We start from the raw sequence: 12272 nt of genomic DNA, 5'->3' as shown, positions 1-12272 counted from the left end.
GAAATTGATAAGAAGCCTGATGAGAAATTCAGTCAAGGATTTACTGGGACTCATGCTGCAGCACGAGGGAGCGAAAGCAAATAACAGGTGCCTTTGCTCACTCCCTAGGGTGGGGCAAGCTGGTCCCTTAAATGGGGTGAGGGTAGGGGCGGGTCCATAGGTCAGGCAGGAGGCGTGGCTTAGGTGGCCTGCCCACTCCCTTGGTGGTGCTGTGTGCAGGGCTCATGTGCAGGGTCCTGCTTTTCTTCCCTATTCCTCAGAAGTGGCAGTTGGGTTTTGGCCATTTTGTATCTTGTTCATAACATGCCCCAACTGCACATGTGCGCAGTTATTTTTAGTCCCTTATTGTTTCTCTGTATTCTGTTACTAGAGAAGACGTTTGTCCAATTGCAAGCACTGTAGTAAAGGGTCCCAAGTCCCAGGTCCCAGCCTGTCTCAAAGCCACTGGAAAGGCTTCCAAAGACTACTCCCAGAATTCTCAGATTAGGAGTATTCCAGGGCTCAGTCAATCTGTATAGTGTGCTTGATTCTATTTCATGGGCTAGGAGGCTTGGCTGGTTGAAAATTTTTAGTGTGTATCTCCTCCTTTTGAAATAGGTCCTCTGTTTGAAAAATGGCACTTTGTCGGCAGTAACTTCACTGTCCACAGAAACAATTTTTTGAGAAGGAAGTGATAACAGTCGATCAGTCCAAAGCCTTGAATATTTTATGCCATGTCAAAAAGGCATAATATCATCAAAGCTCACCAGTGAAAAGGATTTTAGCAATCATTTCATTCACACATTCATCCAGATTAGCGAGTCATACAGAACATTGCATGAATTGACTAGTTTTGCATCTTCTATGATTTTTGTGCACAGTATTATTTTCTTGACCTATGCCAAAATAAACTTTACTATGACAAGTATAAGCTACCAGGAATATTGTGACAACATGGACATCGTCACTGTCATTGTCAGTCTGACAGCAGACAGATTTCTTATGCTTTTTAGAGGTAGCTCAGAACAGCACAAACTTTCTTACAAACTTCCTTTAGCAGTAGCAATAGTACGAAAAATTGCTTTGCCAGTCCTTTTGCCAGCTACCTTTTGGTTGGCTGAAGTTTGTCCTACAGTAGATTTCTTAAGATAAGGCCCCTGGGAACATTAATTCATGATTTCTTACATGTCTAAAACTTCAGTTGCCTTTATCCTTAAGTAGCAGTTTGGCCAGCATTACCCTTAAGCACACATGACTACAGGCAGAAGTTCCCTATCCCTGCCTCATTGCATCCTTTCTCACTTTGAAGAAAGGTGGCATGACCAATTATTCATGAGGGTAGTTAATATTATTGTTTGAAGGGCTAAGAGAATTTTAAATTAACATTCAGTGCAATTATACTCTACACTGTGTGTGTATATGCCTTTGGGGAAAAGTGGTATCTGTTCTCTGAGAACTGGTTATTAAAACAAGAACAAAATGGTCTTGGATAAGACCTGGCTGGAAATTACATTTCTAATGTGTTTGTTTATTGTTTGAGAAACAAAACAAAATAAACTACTTTGTGAATCTGAAGATTTGACCACCACATATTTGGTTAGTGTTCAGCAGTAATTATTAACATTCCACTCCTGTTTGCCAGTGAATACTGATTCTAGGTTCTGTATGGAGAACAGAAGAAACCCTAGAAGTCTTTTCACCATGAAAAAAAATTATGACAATATAGTATTGTCCTGTATCACTGAGATGATGGTAAAGCAGCTCTCTAATTGGGACTTTTTCCTCTACGCTTCAGCATGAGTTAAATGAGCAGTTAGCATTGTTTTGTTCGGGTTGAGGATCTTTTTCACAGGAACTCTTGTATAGGGGAGAAAAATGAAAGTCAATATACCACAGTGTGTTGAGATGTGTAACTTCAACCAAGCTATCCATCATTTTTGGTCTTGGGCTCACCCTATCCTGCACAATGTTTCCTTCCCCTTATTAGCCTTTCTCACTAGAAACTGAAATACTTAGAGGTTGACCTTAAGTGGGGTAAGGAAACATGAAGGAATCACAGACACTCAAAGTTGAGACATACAGCAGAAGTCATCCAACCAAGTTATCTCATTTTCCAGATGAGGAAAGAGTAACCCAAGCTAATTAATAGCCTTGCCAAGGTCATGGAACTAGCAGATGTCAGAGTAGAATCAGAGCCAAAATGGGTCATGCTTCCACATTCAATGTTCTTTCTGTCACCTGAACCTAAACTTGGAATAGCCAACAAAGAGGAAGACACACAACTCTATTTAAGTAGTTAATTAATTAATAGAGTTTGTGAATCAAATCTTTGAAATGTCTCCATCATTACTTTGCCCACTGGTTGCCTACTGATCATAAGAGTCAGCAAGAGAGAAGTTCTGAGAAAACTTAGTTCAAAAAGTAAACATTAGAGAAAATACAGGATGACTTACATTTTTCGGACACCACAGTGTATCTACCATTGCTACAAGGCAGAGAAATTAAAAAAATTTTGTGTGCATCCCATTTTGCAAATTATAAATAAGGCCTGAAAAAAGCTAAGCCACACATAATATCCTTGGCCCAGCCAAAAGGAAGACCCCAGCCCTCGGATGACTTGTCAGCTGCACCATCTTAAGCAATTCCTTAACCATTTCTATACCTTAGTTTCCATGAAATGGTGTAATAATAGCATTATCCTCATAAGCTTGTTATGAGGACCAAAAGCATGAATATGTATTATATAATAATTATAATAATATAAATATCCAGATATAATATATATTATATCATATATACATTCACAAACTGTGAGGCATAGAGTGAAATTATATAGGTGTTTGCTATTCTACTTTTTTGTTAATGTATCTGAAAGGGTCATATTCAACAAAACTCATTTGGGGGAAAGAAAGCATGAAAGGGAAGTCTGAATTAGTACTTATCAGATGGAATTAGAAAAAGAAATTCCCTGAGGGTTGCACAACAGAATTGCACAACTAAGTAAGTCTGAGAGTAGAAGGAGGTTAAGAGGAAAAGACCAGAGTGTGGTTGCAGAAGGTCTGATGGCACAAACTCTGCCTCCTAACGTTAATCACCTTAGGCACTAATATTTCCAAGGGACACCACCACTCTCTGCCACAATGCTGGCTAAGCTTCATCTGAAACTCTTGGAGTACCAGTTTCCTAAGGGGTAAGCAAGCAGATAGAACACGACGTAATCTGAGGTCTCTTTCTGAATTCTATGACTTTAAGGGACTTATCTGAGGCTACTTAGCGAATGAGGGGCAGAAACAGGGTTGAAACTCACATTTTCTGACTCACTCCAGCTTCACTTCTTCTCCATTCTTGCTGCTACCACACAACTATTTTTTGTTTCTACTGGGTCACTTTTCACTCTTTTTAAAGTTGAAGTTTATTAAATTGGAGAAATATTTTACCCTAATTTAAAAAAACCCACACATTCAATCTAAGTCACTTATTTCATCAATATTTGAGAAGCAACAGGCTGTTTGGGGATGATACTGAGTTAAGAGTTAGATCTAGTTCAAATTCTGGTTCTGTTATTTAAGAGCCATGTGACCCTGGCCCAACTACTTACCTTTGCAGAGTCTCAGTTTCTCCATCCAGATGATGGAATGGGTAATATCCTCTTCTCAGATTTGGGTGAGGATTGAGATAGCATATTTTTAATGGACCTGACACTCTACGTCTTCTCCCTTGTGTCAGACAGTACTCTCAGTACTGAGTAATAAAACTTTTTTAGCTTAGCTATGAAAGGCAATTTCTTTTGTGCTATGTAACTCAAGGGTGCAAGGTAGAGGTGCACAGTGCTAGCAGGAAGCCAGGCAGAAGACTGGAAGTCAAATTGCTCCCATGTGAAGTCAGTTGGAGCCCATGCAGAACCAGAACCAGAGACAGCTGAGGGCAAGAGGCTCTGATGTGGTGATTAAGAGGCATGTGATCAATGTAGCTCCCACACACACACACACACACACACACACACACACACACAACCGAACCAAAGGGAAAAGAGAGAGAGAGAGAGAGAGAGAGAGAGAGAGAGATGCTGTGCAGACAACACGTGTCCGCTATTCCCCCACTGTGTGAGCACGAGGATCTGATTTGCATCACAGGCAGCTTGCTGTTAAGGCAAGTCTTAGGCCAGGTGCACAGCATCCAGATTAATCCTAGCTCACTTCAGTAATATTTCCAATATTGTACCTCACCACCTTAACGTTATGATCCTAGACTTTGACTTGAGTAGCCACTGGCTGGTTCATTCTTCTCATTTCCAACCGTTTTCCCCTTTTTCAATATTTCAATATTCATTGATATGGAGTTCCATTTTGGTGACATAATCTGTTTGATCTTCAAAGTTTCTTTGGCCTAGGAAAAGATTTCTCAGAGTTTTCACACATGGTTCAGCTATAGTCACACAGAAAACTTTGAGTAAGTAAATAAATGCTCAAAAACATACCCAATCATTTGATTACAGCACATGAAAATTGTTATAAAAATTGCATTGTTTCTGAGGATTTATTTACTTAAAGTTCAGAGTAGGAGACATGTTTAATCTTTCCTGTGCTAAAAATTCTGAGTGTAAATTTCTACAGATTCAATGAACAATTAGACCTGCATAGCAGTTGAACTTCAGGCAACATATTTGAGCCTAGCTCCACTGTCTCTCAGCTTCTGATTCACCTTATTCTTCCCTTTAATTCTTAGCACAATTAGAAAAAATTCTCCTCATGTCCCGGAGTGGGAAACTCTGTCCACACTTGGAGCTTCTTCAAATCTTTGTTTCTATCTCAAATGGCTTATCAGGAAATGTCTTCTGAAAAAAATAATGTGCTCTTGATGAAAGATTCCAAGTAATTTGTTCCACCTCATTTCAAAGCACGTTCAAATTAACAGAACAACATAAAGTGTAAAGCTTTGTATTCCAGATATTGGATATTATAATTATCATTGTCATCATCAGAAAAAATCTAAAATTTTAGGCATTGATAGCAGATGTAGGAAGACTTTGTGGGGGGCCTCTAAAAAATCACACCACTAAGTAAGTAGATTCTACTTTCATACAGTTAATATTGGTCCATAATTTCCCCTTCATTCTTACTTTCCTCAGTGCAATGACTTAGCTCCAGAATCATTTTCCTGAGGTTCAGATGATGATGTTGAAAATACTATAGAGGTATAACAATGAGTCATGTCTTTTCTAAGTGTTTCCTGGAACCACAGAGGCCAGGACTGAAAATTGGGTAATTTGTTATAATGGGGATGTGTGGTTTTTAAAAACAATCCGTTGACAGTTTTTGGATAGGCCAGCCTAAGCAGCCTTATTTACTCCTTCCCTACTTCTTCTGCCAAACTTCAGCATCTCCATTTTTCCAAGATTTTGAGGCATTATGCCCAAGAGTTTGAAGGCACCCAGCACACCTTTTCTGCCATCTTTCCCCACTGAAGCATCAGCAGCAAATCTGACTCACCTATTTGAGGTAGCTGAGGGCATGTCCATGAGCAATTGAGAGACCGAGCAAATCATACTCATAGTTATAACTCATAGTTTCCTCATCTGAACTCAATGGCCTTGGATGTCCCAGCCAAGCATTACTGAACGCCTCCTTATGGGACTAGAGGAAATACAGATTAGGAAAACCCAGTCCCAACTGATGTGCTGCTCATCCTTTCACTGGGAAGTAACTATAATGCCAGGCAACATGTAACAAGAGCTGTGACAGCAGGCTCCAGAGGACAGCTTGACTCTAATTATGTGGACAAGGAAAAATCTGCTGGGCTTTGAAGATTAAGTAGTGTTTATACTTGTGAATATAAGAGAAAAGGACATTTCAGTCAGAGGAAAGAACTTGTGCAAAGGCATGGAGACATAAGAGTGTGTTGTAAAGAGATGGAGCCGGGAGAGTAGAAATGCTTGTAATAGAAGAGCAAGTCTCCTAGGTAACCGTGCAGTGTAGAGCCAGCCAACAGGCCTCATCCCTGTTCATTCCCTTCGTAGCACCTATCACAATTAGTATGTATATATTTATTTGTTTATTTGCTTATATTTTCTAATTTTTTATAGCTTTATGTATTTCTAACATAATTTGAGCATTATGTGCTTAATTAATTTGTGTATATATATATATATATATATATATATACACACACACACATACTGGGCTGTCACCCTACCAGCCATCTACCACTCACACTGCTTTTCATTTCTAGTAAGAGTTCTTATGTTCAGAAATATAGGAGACAAATATTTTAACTGTCATTACTAAAATGTCAGTTGTATATCACTCTTGCCAATTTTCCCATTTTAAGATTCAGAGCGATTGTCCTGAGAGTACCATTGTTCCTGACGAATTACTTCCCTCTGGTTCCCATTGAGAATCCTCCCTGTTTCAGGGCTTTGAAGCCAGTGAGCAGAATCTCTCTGCACTCATTTTACCTGTGCAGGGCTGACACTGAGTCCACTCTTACCTTTGTTCACAAGAGATAAAGGGTAGTGGTGTTTTTGCTGTGCCTTCCTTAGAAGTGGCAGGGCAGGCATGATTCAATCCAGGACCATACAAGAGATTTATAGATTCAGCTGAATAGAAGGCTCTTTTTCCAAGTTCTTCTTTTTAAAAATTCAAGAGAATTGTTTGGTTGTCCTAAGAGATTATGACTCTGATTTGGTGACTGTACATTGCATTGGGGCTATTCAACCTTGATTTAACCCTCAGAATTGGAGCCTTTTGTCCCTGCCTTTCTATCTGTAAATGGGGTCTACAGTGCTCATGAAAGAATGGTTTAATGACGTGGCTGAGTGACACAGATAAAGCATTTGATACTCTGTCACCTAGATGGAAGAAATACACTAACCATGGTAAAATAGGAAAGTATCTGTGAGACCACTTACCTAAAGTAAGGTAGAATAATCAACTCAGACACCCAGTATCTGTATGTCCTCATACTATTCTGAATTTTTTGTTATTTGGAAATCAAACCATATCTTCATTGAATAACATATGCACACTGGATAAATATGCGATGAATTATATAACATTTTAAACAGTTATTATCATATTGCTTCTAAATATTCAGTTAGGAGTAAAGTCCTCTAAGGAAACTATTGATCATAACTATGTCTGTGTGGCCTTTTGAAATTGGGTATAGGTATTCAAAACCTGAAAGTATCCACTTTTAAAAGACAGAGAGAAGGAACAATTATGTTGTCCCATGGGGAAATTTTTCTATAATGTTAAATAAGAAAGATAGTCACATATTAACAAGAAAGTCTGATATTCCCAGTTTGAGCAGCATACAGCCTAGACAGTCTGAAAGCAATGAGGATGGAGAATCCAGGCCAGTGGACACCTTTAGCCAAGAGGATGAGAAGCTACATCCAGAGAGGTGAGCTGAGGCAGAGAGTACACAGGCAAGGAGACAAGTCAGGATGATCAGCTGAGGCCAGGCCCACTGACCCAGACCAAGAAACTCAGAGCAAAGAGACCTAAATGCAGACAAAGGGTCTGAGTTGCCAGGAGTTATGAGTTAGCCAAGGGTTTGGGTTAATTGGCATGGAGCCCCACCAACTGGATACTGGATACTGAAATACCTTGCTAACTATAGTTCCAGATCCCTAGCTTTACTTCAAAACCTGGGCATTTTTCAGATTTGTCTTGGTTGAACATCACCCAGCAACCCCCCTGCCCCAAACCACACACACACACACACACACACACACACACACACACACACACACACACTGTATAGTATTCCAGTGAGTGCCCTTCTTCCTTCAATTATGGAATCTGAAGTAGAAAATCCTCCAGTTCCCATTGCCTGCAGCCGTGGATCAGGGGCACGAGATCCAGGATTAAGAGATCAGACACTCTTGCCCAGGACTATGAGTCTGATGAGAGACACAGAGATGAAGGGATGCTTAGGGTTTACTCTGGGCAGCTCAGGTGGTATCTAGAGATGGTGGCAGTGAGTGTTGGCGTGATCCTATGGTAACAGTGGTGGCCTCCTGGCCACAGCCTTCCTGATACAAGGCTCTTGTGCTTCCTACTTTTTTGTACTTCTAGAGATTTTTGGTTCCTGCCTGTCCTCCAACTCTCATTCCCTACCCTCCTCTAGATTCTGTTAGCCACCAAGGTCCTTGTAGTAAACTCCTTATTGGCTTAAGATAGCCAGCCCCTGCTGCTACTGCTTGCAGTCAGGAACCCCATCAGTTATTTCAAAGTCTATATTCCAAGTCTTAGTGACTTTCAACACTGACTTCTGATCAATCATCAGGTCTTACAAAATCTGCCTCCTTAGATTCTCATATCTACCTGTTCTTCCATTTCTCCTGCAGCAGCCACATCACTTGTCACTGAGATGACTACAAGACGACAGGAGATGCTGCCTGTCTGATCGTCATATGTTCATCTTCCAAACCACAGCTAATGACGTCAGTAAGGTTGGCCTGGATCTCTGAGCAGAGGTTATACAAAACAAAACAAAATGAAACAAAACAAAACAAACAAAACCATGAACCCATTTCAGGTGAGAACACTAGAATCTTTCTACCAAAGTGAGAATATAAACTTCCCACAGGAGAACTCGATTTTAGTGTTGCTGCTTTCCACAGCACTACCCACTCAGCCAACCTCTCAACAATCACCTGAGGAATCACCTCTCTCAAACACTGTACATTTTCTACTGAGAACATGGGGACAATAGTCATTTTCTTTCATTGACTCTTGATAACTGACCTTTCTGAAATCATCATGACCATGTCACTCGCATGTTTAAGATCTTTGGCAGCATCTTCATATCTTTCAAGATAAAGCAGATGGCCCTATATGATGGGACTCCTGACTTTGTCACCTCCTCTAACTCCCTCATCTAACCTCTATTACAGGCAGGAGACAGTTCCTTAGAGAAGTTAGAACATGTTATGCAAACCTGCTCCTTCTGATTGGGATTACCTTTGTTTTATTTTCAAAATTTTAAATGTATATGGTTTAGAAAAGGAAAATAGTTCTACAAGACATATAAGAAGGGAAGCTTCTGGCTTCATCTTTCTCACCCTTGAGTCTCATTCCCCAGAAATGACCAAAATTTACTCTTCTCATCATGTCTTCTCTTATTTGGCTCCATATTTCTAAATAGCATGCTTGTACTGTTAGTTCTTGATTTTTTTCAGGTTTTAATATTATTATTTGACTTCCAATTATATGATAAAGATGTAGCTTTTCACATACACACACACACACACGCACACACACACATTTACAGTATCCTGATCCTCCTAATTAGTAATAACATATGGCTAGCTTTATATTTATGTTATGTTTATATAATTTTGACTTTAAATATTAATCACAGGGCTTCCCTGGTGGTGCAGTGGTTGGGAGTCCGCCTGCCGACGCAGGGGACGTGGGTTCGTGCCCCGGTCCGGGAGGATCCCACGTGCCGCGCGGAGCGGCTGGGCCCGTGGGCCATGGCCGCTGAGCCTGCGCGTCCGGAGCCTGTGCTCTGCAACGGGAGAGATCCCACATGCTGCGGAGTGGCTATGCCCGTGAACCATGGACGCTGAGCCTGCGAGTCCGGAGCCTGTGCTCCGCAACGGGAGAGGCCACAACGGTGGGCCCCCCGCGCACAAAAAAAAAAAAAAAAAAAAAAAAAAATTAATCACAGAAGGTCCACATAGATTCTTTGATTATGGTTTTGGTCCTGTTTTGATTCCCTGTTTTGTTTTGTTTTGTTTTTAAGATTTTGGGGGTAAGAGTTTATTAATTAATTTATTTATTTTTGCTGTGTTGGGGCTTCGTTTCTGTGCGAGGGCTTTCTATAGTTGTGGCAAGCGGGGTCCACTCTTCATCGTGGTGCGCGGCCCTCTCACTATCGCGGCCTCTCTTGCTGCGGAGCACAGGTTCCAGACGCGCAGGCTCAGTAATTGTGGCTCACGGGCCTAGTTGCTCCGCGTCATGTGGGATTCTCCCAGACCAGGGCTCGAACCCATGTCCCCTGCATTAGCAGGAAGATACTTAACCACTGCGCCACCAGGCAAGTCCCCTGATTCCCTGTTTTGATTGTCCTTTTAAATTCATTTTCTTGGTTTTCTATGTACCTATCATTTATTAATTCACAAACTCCCTAAGAAAATGTTGGTCTCCATTCAATAACTTCGAACACATCTGATAATCATTTCACCGTTTTCTTGGTGACATCTTTCCTGTTCTAATCTAGACTGGTTGGTGCACAGCTGTCATTCTAGGCTCTTCCTTCACCCCTTCCCATGTTGGATCCACCAGCTACTCCCTTCTTTCGTTGGAGCACACTCTCTGATAACTTTCTAGAAAGGAAGGAATTTTTTTTGAGATTTTGAGATCTAAAAATGGCCTAATTGTTTGATTGATTGCATGAGTATCAAATTATAGGTTGGAATTATTATTTTCCTCATAAATTTAAAGACATTGCTCTTTTTTTCCAGCCTCCAGTGTTGGTATGAATAAATTTGATATAATTCTAATTACTGATCATTTGTATATGACCCATTTTTTTCTCTCTGAGAAGTTTAGAGATCTCCCATTCGACTCAGGGTTCAAATATGATGCTATGCCTTGATGTGAGTCTCTTCCCACAACTATTGTGTGAGGTTTTATGGAATGAATTGTCCCTCTTCAGGGTTTCCTCTTTTTTTCTTTTCTTTTTTTTTAATAGATCTTTATTGGAGTATAATTGCTTCACAATACTGTGTTAGTTTCTGTGGCACACAAAATGAATCAGCCATATGCATACACATGTCCCCATATCCCCTCCCTCTTGAGCCTCCCTCCCTATCCCACCCCTCCAGATCATTGCAAAGCACCAAGCTGATCTCCCTGTGCTATGCTGCTGCTTCCCACCAGCCAACTATTTTACATTCGGTAGTGTATATATGTCGATGCTACTCTTCAACCCAGCTTCCCCCTCCCACCCCATGTCCTCAAGTCCATTCTCTATGTCTACCTCTTTATTCCTGCCCTGCAACTAGGTTCATCAGTACCCCCCTTTTTTTTTTTTTTTTGATTCCATATATATGCATTAGCTTTTAAAGAAGATTCTACTTTCTCTGGTCCACTAAGTCAGTTATCACTTGTCAATTTGTTATACAGCTTTCTTTTCCGCTCAGCATCTTTGCTTTTGGGTTTTTTACTTTTTCAAATGTTTTTAATAGCATTTTAGTGGAAGTTGAAGATTTCAGTCTCTGTTGAAGGATGGGCCGCAGCACAACTGGAAGAGGGGTGGTGCTTGTCTGCTGGGGCCCAGGACAGGCTGGGAAGTTCCCCTTCCCTCTCAGAGCCAGGCTCCCCTTGCTCTATGATTTCTAGTGAGGCCTGAGGCCTGTGTCAGGCAGAACCAAGGCACTCCATTTCCAGGTTGCGAGACGGCCAAGGATGCTTGAGCCAAATCAAATGTTGACAGTTCTTCAGGCTTTTCTACCACAATATTGGCATTGAACACATTGGCCAAATAAAGCTGAAAAATTTTTTAAAAGGCAGAGTGAGAAAAAGAGGGACCTTGTTCAGCCTTGAAATCTATGGGCTCAGCCCCTAAAGCACTGGGAATCCATCCTCCCCAGTGAGCAAAGGCAGCTACAGCTTTTTCTCCCCTTGGTCAGTAGTTCCAAATATTTTTGTTATCATAGTTCCCATTTGTTGTATATATGCCCTCTTGCTACCTGCATTTTTTCTCACTTTTTTTTTTAATGAACCCATCAATTTTCCTTTATTTATTTAACTACTCCCAAGCAAAAAATGAAAAACAAAAAAAAACCCAGTATGCTCATTACATTTTTCTTTAGTCAAGCCAAGCTATTAACAAGGTGAAGAGTCAATACACAAAATATTCAATGAAAATTATACAAAGCCACTCTAAAAATATCATTAGTGCAAATCCACTTGTGATTCACATTCTAAATAACTGGTGAAACCCAACGATCAGCATTTCATCCACCTTCAGCTTTTCTGCAACCATACCACGGATGGAATTATTGGCAGCTGCCTGATGACTGCGGCATGCAAAAACATGATGGATTTGGGGTAATGGCATATTCATCACCTTCCCCCTGACAGCTGCTTTTCCTTGGAACTATTCTCCCTCCCAGGACAAATGTGCTGCCTGGGTACAGAGAGCACCCAGCTGTCTCCTATCAACATCAAAGTGATGATAATACAGGTGGACAAAACTCACCCTGACTTACCCCCACGTGGGTCTCTCAGCCATTTCACTCAATATCTGCTCTAAAGTCTGGGGAGGAAACATCTCGA

This window comes from Lipotes vexillifer, unplaced genomic scaffold (genome assembly GCF_000442215.2).
Source record: "Lipotes vexillifer unplaced genomic scaffold, Lipotes_vexillifer_v1.1 scaffold749, whole genome shotgun sequence".
NCBI lineage: Eukaryota > Metazoa > Chordata > Mammalia > Artiodactyla > Lipotidae > Lipotes > Lipotes vexillifer.
Note: the sequence above shows the minus strand (reverse complement) of the source record.